Genomic DNA, 18,286 nt, shown 5'->3' with positions numbered 1-18,286 from the left:
GAAATTGCGACAATCTTTCTGCAGATGTCCTGACTGTCTTTTTCCGTTGCTGTCGAGGAAAAAGTGCATCTGACACGGCCCATTCATCATCTCTTCAGGAGACACGAAAGGCCTCGGGAACCTAGGTCCGCTATTTTGCCTGTTGTTTCGAGAATCGTCTCTATTATCGCCTCGCTGCTCATTGCTTCTCTTATAATCATCTCTGATGTTTCCTCCTGTGTTTGCCCGAAAACCTGCCGAAATTTGTCCTGGAGCATCATAGTTTGGGTACTGCCGAGGGAATCGTCGCCTCGGTTGATAATTTCGACCACGGTCCTCCTCTGGCGACCTGTGCCGTTTGTTGTGGACAGCATCTTCTCCATCTGCCCATCTGTTTGCTATTTCCATTAACGCGGATACTGTCTTTGGGTTGGTCCTTCCCAAGTCCTCGACAAAATCTCCACGCCTGATTCCTGCGACAAATGCATCTATCGCTCTCTCGTCAGATATATTTTCTGCCGAGTTTTTGATGATGTTCCACCTTTGGATATATTTTCTCATTGGCTCGTCTGGCTTTTGTCGACATGCTCTCAACTCCTCTAATGACACAGGTTTTTTGCACGTGGACCTGAAGTTCTTGACGAACACGTCCTCGAAGCTTTCCCAACTGTCGATAGATCCTGGAGAGAGTTTCTTTATCCAAGACCGTGCGGCTCCACTCAAATGCACCTGGATGCTTTGCATAGCTGTTGCTCTGGTTCCTCCTGTGAGTTTCACCGTCTCGAGATAATCAACTAGCCAATCTTCTGGATCTTGAAGGCCGTCGAATTTTTTGAAATTATCAGGCAACTTGAATCCTGAAGGTACTCGAGTTTTTCGCACTCTCCTCGTGAAGCATGACAAACCGCACATATCCTCGTCGTTTAACTCTGGGGACTGCCGATGTTCTCTTCTGCTTTGTCACGCTCTGTCAACCCTTGCTTGTGCTGCCGTATCTCTTGCTCCACTTGGTCCTTCTGGAGCTGCTGCTGCTGCCGCAGGTCATGGACTATTTTGCCTTGCTGTTCCTTCAGGAGGTGTTGATACAAACGCTGTCCCCATGGCACCAACTCCTGCCATCGCCATGTTGTAAAGTGTTTCCCTTGGATCCCCTGGAGGTGGTTTAGATGCGAGGATAAAAGCATGTGTCGCCATATACCCAGCATCTGGTGTCTTAGGGATGATGTTTCCTCTTGTATCTATCGACATAAAGGACATGTCGAGGTTTTGGACCAGGTGCTCTCTTTCTGCTTCGGGTATGTGTTGTAACCTTGATCTTGCTCTGTTCCGAACTTCCCTGTGGCTATCACCCGAAGTTCTAGATTGTCGACTCAACTCTGCCCTTCTCCTGCTGGATGCAGAAGCTGCCTCCTTTCTTCTGTTTAACTCAGCTGCCTATTTTTCCAATTCTCTTGCAGCTCGTGCGAGCCTATATTGATATGCTTGTAATTCCTCTGGCGTGGCTGTGGTGGCCATTGGTTCTGATCCATCCATAGCTCTCGCGGCTCTATCCCACGCTGCTTGCGAGAGTCGAACTCTGTGTCGCGGCTGTGGCCCGACGTATTTATTGCCCAGGCCTCGTCGCAGATCGGAGGGATCGACGTATGGATTTCCCAGATCGTCGAAAGCCTCAGATGTTTCCTCTTGGTCGTTGCTTGACTCTCCAATGACATAAATCTGATGATATTTTGTATTCAGATCTATGTTGGGTTTGGTGACACCATCGTTGAGATTGGTGAAGACCTTGCCCACTGTAGTAGATTTGTCGATGAAGTCGTAACTGTCGACACTGCTTGAGCCATCGCTTATATATGAGTCCGCAGATGATTCAAACGACATGTCGCTGAAGATCTTGGCGAGTTTCTCTCTTGCCCTGGTGCTGATGTAGCGTGACGACGAAGTTTCTTCTTCTCCTGATTCGGTTGACGATGTATAGCTTGAAAAATCGGAATCGACCGCCGACGATCCCGACGAAATCGGAATTTCGACACGATACGATCCTTCCTTCTCGACGCGAAAGCGAAACTTTCCGAACGTCATCTCCATAGGCTCCGCCAGATACGCATATGCATCCAAACGGGAGGGTGGGTGAGGAATAAAATCGACAGGACCAGCAGCGATCTGTTTACCTCGATCCATTGCGTTGCTTGCAGTTGATGATGTCGAAGATCTTGAACGTGCCATCGAGATCAGATCCTTACGCCTCTAGTTCCCACAGACGGCGCCAATTGACAAGGTATTAACTTGTCAATGCCTACGGATTGTAGACTAGGGTTTAGTTGGAAGTAGAGGGCAACTAGATCTCGAAGGTTTCAGCCGAAAAGTACTCGACGATTAAGAAAACTAGGGTTTGTAAACAATGATTCGATGATCTCTGCGTCCCTCGACTCCCCCTTATATAGGAGGCGGAGCCGAGGGATTCGTGCTGTACAAGTTACAAAGTCCGGGAAGGTTTCTAACTCATCCCATAAAATTACAAATAAGACTTTCTATTACAACTCTAGCTTTCCTTAATAATATCTTGGGCTTCCGAATCTTCTTATTCTTCGGGTAGTGGGCCTTCAGTAAACCCCGGGTACTATCTTCGGCAGGCCCATTTGGGATGCCTATGTCACATATACTCCTCAGCAGAATGGTGTGCCGGAGAGGATGAACAGAACCATCATCTCCAAGGCTCGCTGCATGTTGTCCAATGCTGGTATGCATAGACGTTTTTGGACTGAATCAGCCCCCACTGCTTGTTACTTGATAAAAAGGTCACCTTGTATTCCGCTTGATAAGAAAACTCCTATTGAGGTATGGTCTGATTCACCTGCTGATTATTCACATATGAGAGTTTTTGTTGCACTTCTTATGCTCATGTTGATAATGGAAAGCTAGAGCCTAGGGCTGTTAAGTGTGTGTTTCTTGGTTATGGTTCAGGAGTTAAAGCATATAAGTTATGGAATCCTAAAACTAAGAAAGTTTTGCATAGCAGGAATGTTGTCTTTAATGAGGCTATCATGTTTTATAAGAGTTCATCTATAGATGTTTTCTGATGCTATTGATTTTTCTGATGTTTCTGATGATGAGCAACAGAGGATTGGCGTGCAGGTGGAGCACGTTGAGGAGAAAGAAATTGATGTTGCTGAGAATAAGAACACTATTGTTCAACACTCACCACCTGTTTTGCAGCAAACAAATAGTTCCATTGCTGATGATAGACCGAGGCGTAACAAAGGTCCACGTCCTTGTTTAATTGAAGAGTGTAATCTTGTTCATCATGCTTTGAGTTGTGCTGAACAGGTGGAGCATCATACTGAACCTACTACATATGCTGAGGCTGTTGCATCCGTTGACCGTGTGAAGTGGATTTCTGCTATGCAAGAGGAGATGCAATCGCTTGACAAGAATGTCATGTGGGATGTTGTGCGCTTGACTAAACAAAAGAAGGTTGTCCGCTGTAAATGGATATTTAAAAGAAAGGAAGGTTTGTCTCCTAATGATCCTCCGAGGTTTAAGGCAAGGTTAGTAGCAAAAGGTTTCAGCCAAATTCCAGGTATTGATTATAATGATGTATTCTCTTTGGTTGTGAAGCATAGTTCTATTCGTGCATTCTTTGGTATTGTGGCTATGCATTATCTTGAGCTTGAGCAGCTAGATGTAAAGACTGCTTTTCTGTATGGTGAGCTTGAGGAGGAGATATACGTGGACCAACCTGAAGGTTTTGTTGTGCCTGGTAAGGAGGATCTTGTTTGCAAATTGAAGAGGTCCCTTTATGGTTTGAAACAGTCTCCAAGACAGTGGTATAAAAGTTTTGATTCATTTATGATTGCACAGAAGTTTAAGAGATCTCAGTATAATAGTTGTGTTTATATCAAATTTGTTAATGAATCACCAATATAATTGCTGTTATATGTTGATGATATGTTGATTGCTGCCAAGAGCAAGAAAGAGATCACTACTTTGAGATGAAGGATCTTGGTGTTGCTAAGGAAATACTAGGTATGGAAATTACAAGAGACAGAAAATCTAGTGTTTTATTTCTTAGTCAGCAAAATTACATTCAGAAAGTTCTTCATCATTTTAATATGCATGATGCAAAGTCTGTTAGCACACCTATTGCTCCTCACATTAAATTATCAGCATTGCAATGTCCTAGTATTGATGAAGATATTGAGTACATGTCTCGAGTTTCATATTCTAGTGTTGTTGGTTCCTTGATGTATGCCATGGTTTGTTCTCGTCCTGATTTGTCATATATATGCTATGAGTTTGGCCAGTCGATACATGGCTAATCCTAGTAAAAAACATTGGAAAGTTGTTCAGTGGATTTTCAGGTACCTTCGTGGCACATCCAAAGCTTGCTTGAAATTTGGCAAGACCGGTGAGGGACTCGCAGGCTATGTGGATTCAGATTATGTTGCCGATTTGGATAAGAGAAGATCCATCACACGTTATGTGTTCACTGTTGGTGGATGTGTTGTGAGTTGGAAGACAATGTTATAACCTGTTGTTGCCCAATCTACAACCGAAGCAGAATATATGGCAATTGCTGAAGCTTGCAAAGAGTCTGTTTGGTTGAAAGGTTTGTATGCTGAGCTTTGTGGAGATGATTCTTGCATTAACTTGTTTTTTGACCGTCAAAGTGCAATATACCTTACTAAAGATCAAATGTCCATGAGAGGACAAAGCACATTGATATCAAGAATCATTATGTTTGCAACATTGTTGCTCAAGGTAAACTGAAGGTATGCAAGATAAGTACTCATGATAATCCTGCTGATATGATGACAAAGCCGGTTCCTGTTCCAAGTTTGAGCTTTGCTCGAGCTTGGTTGGTATAACTGTTTAGCCCAAGTGGTTTTTGGCGCCAGCAAGTGTTTTTCTTTGTTATTCAGGAAATTGTTGAAGTTCATGCTACAAGATGGAATTTGTCTCCATGTGGAGTTTGTTATATTGTGATCCAAATTCATATACTAAAGGGAGGCTAACTTCTGATGAGCGGAGCGAGACCCGTCAATCGGATACGGATCGTTGCCACCGCCTATATATACATCTTGTAAGCCTCCAACTAGGGTTTATCAGATTATAAGATAACCCACGATGTTTGTAAACACTCCCCGATATAGTGAAGTTTTACTAGCTAGTGCCCGTGGTTTTTCCCTTCTGTGTTGGAAGGGGTTTTGCACGTTAAATCTCGTGTCTCCGCTGCGTTTTCTTTTATCGTTCTTCGTTATTTGCTTGTCGCGTTTATAGCATTAACATCCATCAATATCATATTTTTCAAAAAACAACACTATGTAGCTATGTTTTTTAAGAACTGTAAATAAGATTGCAGATTTAGCTAAAGATATCAATTACACTCAAGTAAGAAATGAAGGTTCACATATCTATTTTATCAGCTAAAGATACCAATCACAATGAACATGGATTAGTCACTAGATTTAGTAAGAGACAGATGGCGACGAGGTGAAGTAGACCGTAGTGAAACACATCAATGAAGAAATCCATTCAATTTTGCGCTAATGACATAAGAGATTTTGGGTTATTTTCTCTGTCAACTGTAAAACGACCTAAATCAAATGTTGAATGATGAACTAGCGAGCATAAATCACGAAGAGGTACGTGTGAGACGAAAAATTGGGATATATTCGTTATGAAGATTTTAGTCCTAGTTTAACTGCATTTTGACTAGGAAAACCAAAATTTCCAAACAAATCTTAAACAAACCTATACATCATAGAATTGGGGAATGGAGATTGAATTGCATAATCAAGGTACCGCAAAAAGCGAAACATCATAGACCTTCTGTTAGTAATGGTACTTGCAAACAAAGTATTTCAACCTTGCAACATTTATAGATTTCACAAATCATGACTTCTGTTCTGAGAAACTTTCAACTGATAATTTAGTGTTGTATATGGTTGGTTTCATTTTTATTTTTTGGAGATGGGCCACCGCTGGCTCCAGGAAGCAAGGCTTGATCAATGGGTTCGATTGGTCAACTTTACATTCGCAAAAAAAGATTTTGACATCAAGTAATCATGAACGCAAAATTTGTGGGTTTTCTTATAAAATATTTAAAGTTTTCATAAACCCTTCATAACCCGAGATTTTTTTTACAAAACATTGTACATACGTAGACAATCTCAATAAATATGTATGTACACTCACTCCTTTGAACACACGCACGAATAACCTACCCTTATGAGCACCTTTGAGTCCAACAAACTTATCTGATGGTTTTGTGATTGACGAAATCAACATAGACACCTCGTTATTTGACGTGAATATGGCATCCGCAGACTCCAAGTGCATGTTTGGTTGATTGCACGTTTTTCGCTGCATCTATGAACTTAGCTTCTAGGAGGTAATGCGATCTCACAATCACGTTGTGCATCTAGATTGGTTGCCAACAAGGCCTTTTGAGCATCTTAGTAGAAGCCCATGCCCCGTTGTTTGGTTCGGCCCTTTTCAGCTTCCCGTTTTTGGCATGCGTTTGCTTACAAGCCGTTTTCCGCGTACGGTTACCACGTCCTCTTCGTGGTGACCTTACCAAAACGATCAACATTGCACATAAGGTGTTCGATAGAATAGCATTTCAGGTAGAGCAACATAAACATAGTTCTAACAGTTGATTAGATTGTTGCACCATGAGTCCCCGAACAACTGCTCGTGATGCAACATAAGTTCATCCACCGAGAGGTTAGTACATACCTCCACGTCATACCTAGCTACCACCAAAAATATATAGCCTTGGCATCAGATTTCATCATACCTAGCTACTCCCAAAATATACATCGTCGTCACCAACACCATAACGAGCACCACAACAAGAACCTAGTACACGGGCTCCTCAAAGATAATACTTCTTCAGGAAGGAAGTAAACCACGACATCCTGCACTCAGGGCTCATCGCAAGGTACCTGGTGGCATGTGCCTTGTGCTCCATGAGGTGGCTAAGAGCACGGTGGATCGCAGTGGGAGAGATGGGTGCTTGTGGAACACGCTCGATATAGATCATCTTCATGTGAGCATAGTTCACGATGGGCTTGTTGATGAGATCACCGTCCCTGGAGTAAGTCTGCAAACAAGAAGATAGTTAGTTCGTCTTGTCATACCTTACAATTGAGTGCATGACTGAAAAATTAGGTGCATTGATCGAACCTTCATGTGGGCAAAGTAGGCATAATCGTCCATCATGATTTATGTGGTCTCTTCCACCCAGCGCATGCCCTCAAGCCATTTGACCATGCTCACATGAACACAACGTGCTCTTCAGTGCCTAAGATGGTTGTAGATCTGCTCACGTGAAACTCCACGGCCATAGTACGTGAGAATGGACTCTGCAACATCGTTTAGTTACTTCGCCTTGAATCCAATGTACACTCTAACCCCTTTCCTGATGAGGTCATAGACCCAGTTTAGAACGAACGTGGAAAGAGCTGGTGTCCATGTCATGATGTTCTTCTTCGTCAGCGGGCAACACTTGTTAGGCACCGGCCTGTACCGGAGCGGCACAGCTGCCTCCGCCTGCAACACGGAGTTCGCAGACAGATCTATCGAGTTTTCCTTCTCCTAAAACATAAAATAAAGTACCAGAGCACAAATTAACAAGCTTTTAGAACATAGCATGCATCAAACACCTTGCTAGCAAGCATATTTACGAACTGTTAAGTATGCACTAAACACCTTGCAGGCAACATACTAACATGGTCTTACAACATAGCATGCATCAAACACCTTGCAGATAGGAACAACAACAAGCACTTACAACATAGCACACATCAAACACCTTGCAGGCGAGAACACTAGTAACAATCTTGTTTGCCTGTTTTCATGTATAAGTCCGAAGCTGGTACAAGGAGAGCACATACACATTGTAGAAGCAATCTTCGTATCAACTATCACACTTATATGTAGCCTACACAACAATGAAGATCACAATTCGCAACGAACAAATGCAAACGCTTCATGAATAAACTACATATCTAGCATGAACTAACAACCTCCAGATCTAAGCAAACTAGCCAGATCCAAACAAACAAGCATGCGCAAACAGATCTAAGCTAGGGTTCTATGTTACTCACGTGGATCTGACAGTCCGAGGAGGCGGAGGAACTCGACATGCCGGTGAGGAAGAGGAGGATGACTTGCTACGGTGGGGCTACACGCCTACACTGGTCAGAGAAGATGCAGTCGCTTACCTTCTTCTCGGTGAGCAGTTTTCCTGGACGGAGAGCTCGAAATGGGGAAATTGTGGTTGGGGATTTTCCGGTGAGGTGCGATAGTGTAAATAGGGGCGGAGTTTCGGCGGGAGGTGAGCGAATTTCTCCCCGTGATTTCCGTATGCCCGTAAGCTCCCGCCATCTCACGATCGCACGAGCACGGCGCAAATTTTCCCACGAGCACGAGAAGAGCTTGACTCATCAGGAACGCCCGAATCGAGCGTGCCTACTCATACAGACGGTGTTTTAAGAATCATGCGAAGCAGCAGAGCGGAAAAAACGTGGGATCCAAACTGCCGATTCTTGCATGAGCGGAGCCGGAAAACCACTACGCGAGCAACCAAACTGACCCTAAAATGTCACCTCATAACCATTCACTAGGCTTTAATGCAAAACAGCTTCCAACATAATTATCTCAGATATAGTACTCGGTATAATTTTTCGTAATTAGATACAACAGTTAAGGCTGTTGCTGACCCAGGCTGGTGAGGGCCTCTCCGCACGAGCCTTTGCTAGCCGTCAGATCGTCCCAACGAGAATTTTTGTCCGTGCGATTTTGGCCACTGAAACAAACTTTTGTTACCAGCTGTGTCTGTTTCTTTCAAGTTAACGCTGGGTCAGGCTTGTTTACTGCCCCACTGTACGGTGATACAGCAGTTACCTAAACCTGTAACCGTCCTCCCTCCATTATCCCCTACCTCCGCTGCAGTCTCTCCCACAGGCCCGGATGCAGGCTCCCTGTCTCTCGATCTGGTCCTCTGTGGGGCTGTGCGCGCTGCCTCGATGGCGGACAGCGGCACCAGGAGGAGCGCGCCGGAGCTCGCCTCCGGAGGTTGCGGCGCGGCGCAAGATCAAGGCGCGGGATGGAGCACGTTCTGGTCGTTTGGTCACGGGCACCCACCCTCCCTCTCTCGAATCATCTTCCTGCTGAGCTCCGCGCTAGGGTTTCCGACCGCCATGGCGCCATTCTACCGGAGGTCGTGGAGGAGTCGCGCAGGAGGGCGAGACAGCGCGGGGGAGGCGCTGCAAGAGGCACGGGGTCGGGAGGGGGCTTGGAGGCGCTGCTCGAGGCAGGTTCAGGGGGGACGAGCGGCTCTGGCCTGTTGGCCAGCGCTGACTTTTTCATCGATCTGGTGGCGGCGAGTTTGATTTGACAGAAAATCGCGCCTACCGAATCCTCCTCCAAGGCTCCAATTGATATGTGTTTTCTTGGGTGAGAACATCAAAATATTGCAATGCTCCCAGCTCATGTTTTCTTGGGTGAAATTATATTCTAGCACTGGGAGATCAAACGGTATTTTCTCAACCAAGAACCTTCAGGTTATTCTGTATAATCTTTATAGATAACAAACTTTATTGCTTATTGCAGTAATGTTCTTATTAGAAAAATGACATGCCCTTAGATTTATAATCTGTAATTCTGTATTAATGTGATCCATTACGCTAAACAACGAAGGACTTCTGCTACTGTATCGATTTATGTTCAACACTAGGGAGCCCTCTGAATATATACATAATATTATGGCTATCAATTTGTTCATGGGAAAAATTATGGCTGAGAGACCTTCTGTATATTAAGTCAAGATACTAACCTGCCACTATCCTAAAGGGGAAAATATAATACTAAAATGACCTGGAGGCTCCCTGGATGTTCCCTGAGTGTTGTTTGAACTACGTCCTCTTCTTGCGGTGTGTTGCTCTGAGGTTTAATTTTACCGAGGATTTCTTACTTTTAACCTTTTCTTATCAGGTAAACGAATACAAACAATTACTAGGGTTAGACGCTAAGTGAAATAATGGATCTTCCTACCTCTTGAACACAAAATATACTTTTGTCTGCCTCATATTGTAGTACAAAACAAGCATCAGTCATGACTCATGAAGTTGGATCAAGAGTTCACAAGGGACACAACTATTTGTAGAACCATCGGAATAATCATTACAGGTTCCTTTTAGTTTTCACCCTTGCAAATCATCCATTTATTCTTAGAAAAGAACAATAATCATATCATTCTTCTAAACTGTATAGTGGGTTAGCTGTGGCTCCTCTGAGCTTATTTTCCATTCTCTCTGCACTGGCTTTTGGTCCCCGTTGTGTTTGCTGGTCGTGCGTGTGTGTTGCAGCTGGCGTTTCATTTACAGTAGCAACTGCAACTGATCGTTGTCCGAAACGGCATTGGTTGGAATCCATGGAGACTTGCGACTGCCATGTATGAAGCGGACTTGGGCTGGTCGGCAATGCTGCTGCCAATTGCTTATTTCTGGTCTACCAATGAATTTAAAAATAATATTGCTGGGGCATTGATATAGTCTTTGCATTAATCGTTATGGTCTCGAATGTGCATTTCAGTTGTTCGGGAAAAGGTCTGTTGCTGCGTGTGCGTGTCTGGGTTCTTCCTTTGATTTGCTTGTACTGCAGACGCTCACGGTGAACAGTTATGACTGCAATAATTTGTGTTTGCTTGATTGGATTTCACTTTTTACTTGAATGCAGATATACAATGGTTGTGTACTTGTGTGTAGCAATGCCCGACGGAAAATATTGAACATACAGATTCAAGAAGCACATCTGAGAAGGTAGATATGGCCGGGAAGATTTCGTCTTGACGCTTCTACTGATGAAGGTATTTAGGTGCTCTATAATATTATTGTCGCATTCTACTGTGTGAAGTTGGAACAATATTTAATAGATTTGATTTTCTATACGATTGATGTTTTGAGCGATTCAGGTTTCAATTTATTGTGTGGATTGTGGATAGGTTCATTGCAATGCATGATGACCTGTTAAGTAACCCATGATTATAGATGTGTCACCTTTCAAAGCAGGAAGAAATATATATATTGAATTAATAAGATTAGACTCTTATCTGGTAAATCATTTTTCTTTGATCTTCCACTTTCCTTGAATTGCCGCCAAAATTAGAGTTATTTGTTGAAGCACAAAAACAATATTCTTGATGTAACCACCCATCAATTTTCTTCATGGGAAAGAATCTTAGTAGGTGCTTGTTTGAATCTCAGATGTCATGGCATTTCATCCTTTTGTTCTTTGTTATTCAAAGCAGATCAGTTACAAATTCATCATAGCATAGTTTTGTTCATTAAAAACATGCCTATTTGTTATCTTCCTAGCTCTTGATATTGAAGTCAGTTATGTCATGGAGTTATCTTGAGAGCATTATGAGGAAAATGGTTTTTTTTTTTACCCATCAAACATATACTTTTAAGGGAACTAGCATCTTCTACAGGATCCATACAAATATTATGCATTAGCCAGCGTGTCTCCAAGGAAAAATAAAGTTTCAGCTCAAAGAGCAAACTGCAAGACTTTTCACATATTACTTCTACTAGGCACACTTCTAATAAATGGAATATATATCTACATATGTTGTTGCCCATTTCTGAGACTGTTAGCACTCAGTTTTCAGATATCATATTGATTACAGTTTTGTAGGTGGGAGAATGGTTGCTGGACTAAACCATTAGCTGGCATGCTAGATTAAACTGTCACCTCCACCGCACTGTCAATGCCTTGGAGCAGTATCCTACCTATGGAGGCATTTGTATGATAGTTTTTACACAGCTAAGGAGAATACCTGGTAAGAACAGAAGAGTAGAAGCACCCTTGGAGTATGACATTTTTTTCTGAAGCATATTGGAGTTAGCCTACAATAACAGTAGTACATTTTCTCCATTGTTTCTTGGCACTCAACACTGGCTTATCTTGATAGGTTTGCTATAAGTTGTATTCTACTTCTCGACGATTGTGGGAATTGAACTAAAAATAGAAATTTACTTTCCTGCATAAATAGTATTTTGGAGCGCTTCGTGTATTTGTTGATGAAATATATGAAATAGGCATGAAATTAGGCAACCTCTCATGAGTACATTATTTCCTTTTGCACGGCCAATATTTTATTCTTAATTCAACTCATGGAAGCAATTAAGTTATTATCCCTCTTGGTAATCAGAACCTACTGTCTCCGTTTATGTCTTGATTTAGATCTTGCCTCAGCGGGTGACGTTCTGGAGTCATTCATTGAGGGTGGTGATTTACTTCTTGGTGGCGGCCACTCCTACCATTTTGGCCGGGGTTTGCTGTTTCCTAATGGCCGGGGTGACTGGGTGGGGCTGGATCGCCGGTTGGTGCTGTTGTGTTTCAGAGTGGCTATGCGGCTTCGGAGCTGAAGGTTTGTTCTTCCTGGTTTCCCTTCCTCATTGTCTTTATTTTCTATTTAGTTAATTAGTCTCTAGCATGGTTTAGTTATTTTGGCATGTGGCATGGGTGATGTTTTAACGTTGTGCTCCTCATGATAGAGTCTAGGTATGTGGGACGTTTTATGAATTAGTTTGATCAAGCGGAGACAAGGGTGGCAAAACGACCTCTATGTAATGGCACACAAAAAAAAAGTTATGTATATCTAAACAGGTGGATAATTTGATGAGAAAATTACAAGCTTCAGTGTGGACTATGGGCGAAACTGTCAATTGTGAAGCCCACGATTCCTTCAAATATTCACAGTTCTGGTGACTTTTGATTATTGTACAACTGGAGGTTTCCTATAACTTTCCCTATCCGCTGCCATTACAGAGATTAAGTAACTTTGTTTTGCCAAATACAGTTGAGTGGTGAACTGATATTTCGTATTTGTTTGCACGTGAGTTTCTGAGGTTGTTCATAGACTCTAATTGGTAATTGAAATTTTAGTCACTGTTTGAATTTTGGTCACAATATTTTTTTGTGAGAACTGAAATGTGAGTAATCTTAGGATGTTAGTGATACCCATCTTATTGATTAGCAGGCCATACAAATTTTCTATGCCCGCTTCTCACTGATCAGATCTGAAACAGTGTAACCCAACCTTGCATCCAACCATGGTGTATAATACACCACAACGATAACAGCAAAAGAATGCATTCTACCCTGTTATGGGCAAAATCTGAGACCGTCCATCCTTTCATCACATATGTAAGGTATGTGAGAAATCTGAAACCGTCCATACTTTCATCACATATGTAAAGGCGTGTGAGAATGTGAGGCAGGCGGCGCGGCGAAGCGCGCCCGGCCATCTAGTAGGATATAAGACCTTTTACAATGGAGGTTTCTTAGTGATGCATCCTAGACACTTTACTTATTCTAGTATGGCACTATATTAAATGAAGTAGCTCTGCACGAAACCATTGGCAAAATACATGTCTATGCCAATCATACACATGCATGTCTCTAAACTTATTAAATGTAAATACAAGACTTAACATACAATGAATTGAAGCATTTGTCTCTTAGCATACACAATTAAATAGGATAGCGCCCTAACATACAACTCATTGTGAAAGGCCTAATCAGATATAAGAAGAAAACACGTGGCTAATTCTCAGTTAGCCAAATGTCTTGTTAGTTTTTAAATTAATTTTTGCATTTGTTTTGTTGGATAATTGAGTTTTTCTATTAGCCATCAAGTTGAGCAATGGGACTTTGGGCACGAAGCTGAATCGCTAGCTTGGTAGTGATTTCGACTACCCTCTTCCACCACCACTACTCATTGTGATCACCCCGTAGCGTTGGGCGAGCTAGCTTTCGATTCAATTACGGCTCAAGTGAAATAGAGTGCGGTCTAGTTCGTCGCTGCCTTCCGGGTCGTCGGTCTCCTCACCACCACCGCCTCCCCCCCCGCCCCCACGTCCATGCCGTTGTCCTGATCTGGCGCCGCCATGGTGCTCCCACCGTTGCGCCATCGAGCTTGGCGTCGCCACTGTGCTCCTGCAAACCGGGTCTCCAGCCACACAGAAACTGCGCCGCAACCTCCAAAACGGCCCGCCATTCAACCCGCCGGCGCAGTCCACTGTAGTCCCAACTCATCAATCGACATCAACCCCGCCTCCTCCAATTTCGATGATGCCCAGGTAGCGCCCCTCTCCTTCCTCCTTCATCTATGGTGAGAGGCACAAAGAGTGTATCATCCGCCCCGATGAGCAAAGAATCCGTAAAACATAGGGAGTAAAAAAAGGACAGCAGCCATGGGGAGCTTGTGCCAGCTCGTTGTGAGCTGGCGAGGGAAGAGGCTAGGCGCGCGCTGGTGGGGATGGAGGAGATCGGTGGAGCCGTGAAGGAGGAAGAACAAATCTAGAGAATTCTCTCGATCTGGTCAAAACGGGTGAAGAGACGTGGCCGTGGGATAGGTAGGGAGACAAAAGAAACAGACCAATAAAAACGGCTGAAAGGACACGGATGTCGCCTAGAGGGGGGGGGTGAATAGGCGATTTAAAACTTTTACGAGATGGGCTTAACAAATGCGGAATAAAACTAGCGTTTACTTTGTCAAGCCCAAAGCCTATATACTATGGTTCACCTATGTGCACCAACAACTTATTCTAAGCAAGAGTTCACCTATGTGCACCAACAACTTATGCTAAGCAATACAAGCAAGTATGTGATAGCAAGATATATATAACTTCAAGCACGATGGCTATCACAAGGTAAAGTGCATAAGTAAAGAGCTCGGGTATAGAGATAACCGAGGCACGCGGGAGACGATGATTTATCCCGGAGTTCACACTCTTGCGAGTGCTAATCTCCGGTGGAGAGGTGCGGTTGCTTAGTGCTCCCGAACGCCACAAGAGGCTCACCTTGAGGTGTGGTTGCTCGATGCACACCAACGCCACAAAGGCCTCACCCCAAGATGCGGTACTCACACCACACACCGAACGCCACGAAGGCGCCTCACCTAAATCTCCGGTGACCCTCGCCACAAAGGCCTAGGTCACGGTTCCACTAAGGGATTTCCTTCGAGGCGGAAACCGGGCCTTACACAAAGATTGGGGCACACATCCACAACTTAATTGGAGGCTCCCAACAAACCGCCACAAAGGCCTAGAGTCCGTCTAGGGTTCCAAGAACCCAAGAGTAACAACCTTCTTGCTTTCACCACCACGAATCACCGTGGAGAACTCAAACCGATGCACCAAATGCAATGGCAAGAACACCACAAAGATGCTCAAGTCCTTCTCTCTCAAATTCCAACAAAGCTACAAAAGCTATTGGGGGAATAAGAGAGGAAGAACAAAGGAATTCACAAAGAACACCAAGATCAAGATCTAGAGAGTTCCACTCACAAAGAGATGGATTTGATTGGTAGAAATGTAGATCTAGATCTCCTCTCTCTTTTCCCTCAAATGGGGGCAAGAATCATGGAGGGATTGAGAGATGGAGCAAGCTTCTCTAGTTCAACAATGGAGGGGAGAGAGAGTGAGAGAAGCACAGCCCAAGGAGGAAGAAGGGGGGTATTTATACCCCCAAGAAAATCGAGCCGTTTGGGCAAACAGGGCCGGATATTCCGGCCCAAGTTGGGGCCGGATTATCCGGGGCCGGATAATCCGGCCTCAGGGACAAAACCTGGACAAAATCCGGCCAAAAATCCGGCCCCTATCCAGAGCTGCTTTTCTTCCGGTCCTTAGACGATTTCGGGGGGGCCGGATATTTCCGAAATATCCGGCCCGGATAATCCGGCCCGGATATTTCTGAAAAATCCGGCCTGGCAAAACTGCAGAAACACCAAAACTAAAACGGGCATAACTTTAGCATCCGGACTCCGATTTCGATGATCTTGGGCTCGTTGAAATCACAACAATGAGCTCTACAACAATATGCATAGAAACATCATAGTCCAGCAAAGGAGGATAGAAACAAATGAAGAAAGGTTTGACCTATCTCAAAAAGACATACCGGTAAAACCTCCAATCTTGAAAATGCAACAAGTTGCCCATGGAAAAACCATTCTCAATGAACTAGAGCTTGTCATGAGAATAAGCACAAGCTCTAAAACATCACATGGATAAGATCCAAATAAAACCAAGAAAGATGATGAACCAAACTCGAAAACGCAACAAGTGATCTATGCGAAATCCGTTTTCGATGAACTAGAGCTTGTCATGAGAATAAGCACAAGCTCTAAAACATCACATGGATAAGGTCCAAATAACAACCAAGAAAGATGATGAACCAAACTCGAAAACGCAACAAGTGATCTATGCGAAATCCGTTTTCGATGAACTAGAGCTTGTCATGAGAATAAGCACAAGCTCTAAAACATCACATGGATAAGGTCCAAATAACAACCAAGAAAGATGATGCAAGGATGCAAAGGTTTGAGCTCTCTCCGAACGATACGATCGAGTTACTCACTCGAGAGCCCTCTTGATAGTACGGCAACTAAACTATAAACCGGTCTCCAACTACACTATGAGACCGGTGAGAAACAAACCCTATCAAGAGCAAACCTTATACTTGCGCATTCCACTTGAGCTCGATGACGACGATCTTGACCTCAACAAGATGGAACGCCTTTCTTGCTTGTGCTTGCTTGACGAAGTCTTGTGGATTGCTCCCCCATAATCCACCATGGGAGAGCTTCTTCTTCGGCGCATCTTCACATATCCATGATCACCATATGGATGGCAAGACTCAAGCAAAGGATCTCTTCGAGATGGCTCATCTTGAACTTGCACTTCATTTCTTCATTCTTCATCATGTTGATGTCTTGAAGTAGCTTGAGGGCTCACTTCATCTTCATCTTCAAGACATACTTGACACTTGATATCCTTCATCAATTTCTTCTTATTGCAACCTTGAAGCCAACATATGGTTCAAGAATTGCCTATGGACAACTCCTACAAATATAACTCAATGCAAACATTAGTCCATAGGGATTGTCATTAATTACCAAAACCACACATGGGGGCTCCATGCACTTTCAATCTCCCCCATTTTGGTAATTGATGACAATCTCTTTGAGAGGGTTTATATAAGGAATTTAAGTAACAAATAAGTTGAATATATAGAGCAAACTCCCCCATAATATATGCATGTGTGAATGATCTTGACTTTCATTGCATATATTGGCATTCAAAGCCTAGTGGAGTTTCCTCTAAATATTCAACTATGCAAAGCAACAAGATGCAATGCAATAAAGGCACATGCTTAAGCACAAAGCAAAGACATAACCAAATTCCCTTAAACCCTCCAAACTTCTCCCCCACTGGCACCAATTGCCGAAATGGGTGAAAAATTTAAAAGGCTAATATAGTGAGAGTTCCTCCATAGCGTGTGCATTTCTCATAATTTGAGTGGAATCAAATGCACATATCCAATGGCGAATATTCGGAAGGAATCACACTATAGATAGGATCAAAGATTGCAAAAAGATAACAAAGTCAAGAAGCTTCAACAAATGAAGCAAGCAACCAAATGAATCACAAAGAGGATACCAAAAGAAAGATAGATATTATGATAAGATCAAGAAGATTGCTCTAAATAATATGAGGAAGCTCCCCAAGGTTTGTGCACAAAACTAGACAATTTGCATTGGAGTATAAAGTGCACAAACATGGAATCATCACTCCCATAATATCATTCAAAAACAAAAGATACCAAGTGAATCAAACTCTAATGATCACCACAAGATAGTGCTCTAAATCAAATGAGGAAGCTCCCCAAGGTACATGCATAAATTAAAATGTTGTATTTGAATACAATATGCATAACATGGAATCCTCACTCCCTCATTACCATTTAAAACACAAACATTTGGAATAGATCATAGATAGAGAAATAAGCTTAACACTTGCAACAAACAAATAGTTGAGCAAAAAGTAAGAGGCACCATAATAAAAGGCTCAACCAAGAAGATATGTGAAAGGCATGATAAAGCATATTATAAGACTATTATATGGATGAGCAAAAAGCATCATCATAGTCTTCAATGAATTATATTTCTTAGCATGACCAATCAACATGCAACAAATAAAAAAGATATCAAATGGAGATGTATCATCTCTTATGTGTATAAGTTTCTCTAAGTGGACAATATCACAAAGATATTTATCCACAAAGAAACATGCACACACCAAATAGATACACAAGAAAAATAGCATGATATCCAAGACGAAGTCATGCAATATACCAATAAGATTTTTGCTTAATAGCATGGCCAAAGGCTCAATATTATCTTATTGTACATTCATGAACTTCAACCACAAACAACTAAAATACATCACAAATA

The 18,286-nt window shown here is 42.9% G+C and overlaps 1 long non-coding RNA gene across 2 annotated transcripts; it reads left to right on the top strand.

The window, feature by feature from the left end:
* Positions 1 to 8,904: 8,904 nt before the first annotated feature.
* On the top strand, positions 8,905 to 12,875 carry LOC127332431 (uncharacterized). 2 transcript variants are annotated; one of them, XR_007870465.2, is made up of 4 exons: positions 8,905 to 10,852; positions 11,683 to 11,827; positions 12,232 to 12,418; positions 12,546 to 12,875. It is a non-coding gene; the product is annotated as an uncharacterized lncRNA (long non-coding RNA). The 2 variants fall into 2 exon arrangements; XR_007870466.2 differs by having other exon boundaries at positions 11,675 to 11,827.
* The last annotated feature ends 5,411 nt before the right edge of the window (positions 12,876 to 18,286 follow it).

The sequence above is a fragment of the Lolium perenne genome, chromosome 4 (assembly GCF_019359855.2).
Source record: "Lolium perenne isolate Kyuss_39 chromosome 4, Kyuss_2.0, whole genome shotgun sequence".
Classification (NCBI taxonomy): domain Eukaryota; kingdom Viridiplantae; phylum Streptophyta; class Magnoliopsida; order Poales; family Poaceae; genus Lolium; species Lolium perenne.
This window is presented reverse-complemented; position numbering and strand designations above follow the sequence as displayed.